At 60.7% G+C, this 1090-nt stretch overlaps 1 protein-coding gene across 1 annotated transcript in view; it reads left to right on the top strand.

Annotated features, from left to right (window-relative positions):
* Positions 1–74: 74 nt before the first annotated feature.
* Positions 75–1090, top strand: part of LOC107122183 — a gene marked incomplete at its 3' end in the record, with an annotated part of 5792 nt that continues 4776 nt past the window's right edge. Inside the window, exon 1 of the mRNA XM_015425210.1 lies at positions 75–323. The remainder of the gene's footprint in view (positions 324–1090) is intronic.

The raw sequence follows: 1090 nt of genomic DNA, 5'->3' as shown, positions 1-1090 counted from the left end.
GGTTTGTTAGGGCCCCCCCCCCCACGTCCCACCCCCGCCTGATCGCGCAAGGCGCAAGGCGGCGATTCCACCGATGGACGTTCTCTCCCTCCGGCCTCCGCGCCTTCCTGTCTGCTGAAAGTCTCGCCGAGCTGCAGAAGTCCTGGCCGAATGGCAGAGAACACGAAGCGCGACACCGGCGGCGGGGGATGGCGAAGGGGTCCCTTGCAGGCCGAGGGGAAGAGGGGGACTCCGTGAGGCGGGCGGGCTGCCCCCCAGGCGCACGAGGCCGAGCCCCCCGGCCCACGCCCACCCCCGGGAGCCGCCGCGGTGCAAACTCCGAGGTAAGAGAGGCTTCCTCTTGCTGCTTCGGGAGAGAGGAGGGGGCCGGCCGGCCGGGAGGCATCATCCTCCTGCAATTTTGCCAGCAGCGCTCCCTCTAAGCGGTGGAGCCTTGTGAGCAAAAATCCTACTTTGTGAGCCACTGGCGTTAAAAGTTGTGAGCGGGCCACTTGGCTGCTGCATAAATCTGTTTGCTCTGGAGCCCTCCCTTCCTGGGCTGAGACAAAAATGGGTGATCCGGAGGCTGAGAAACTGTGCGCTGGCTCACACTGACTCAGCTTAGAGGGAACGCTGGTTGCCGGCCGTGCTCCCTCTAAGCGGTGGAGCCTTGTGAGCAAAAATCCTACTTTGTGAGCTCCTGGCGTTAAAACGTTGTGAGGCGGGCCACTTGGCTGCTGCATAAATCCGTTTGCTCTGGAGCCCATCCTTCCTGAGCTGAGACAAAAATGGGTGAGCCAGAGGCTGAGAAACTGTGCGCTGGCTCACACTGACTCAGCTTAGAGGGAACACTGGTTGCCAGCCGTGCTCCCTCTAAGCGGTGGAGCCTTGTGAGCAAAAATCCTACTTTGTGAGCTCCTGGCGTTAAAACGTTGTGAGCGGGGCCACTTGGCTGCTGCATAAATCAGTTTGCTCTGGAGCCCTCCCTTCCTGAGCCGAGAAAAAAATGTGTGAGCCGGAGGCTAAAAGAGCTGTGAGCTTGCTCACACTGACTCAGCTTAGAGGGAACACTGGACTTGCCCGCTCCAGGCGGGGAGACTGCTGGAGATTT

This window comes from Gekko japonicus, unplaced genomic scaffold, assembly GCF_001447785.1.
Source record: "Gekko japonicus isolate JY-2015 unplaced genomic scaffold, Gekko_japonicus_V1.1 scaffold7818, whole genome shotgun sequence".
NCBI lineage: Eukaryota > Metazoa > Chordata > Lepidosauria > Squamata > Gekkonidae > Gekko > Gekko japonicus.
The sequence above is the reverse complement of the archived record's forward strand: the minus strand, read 5'-3'. Positions and strand labels throughout refer to the sequence as shown.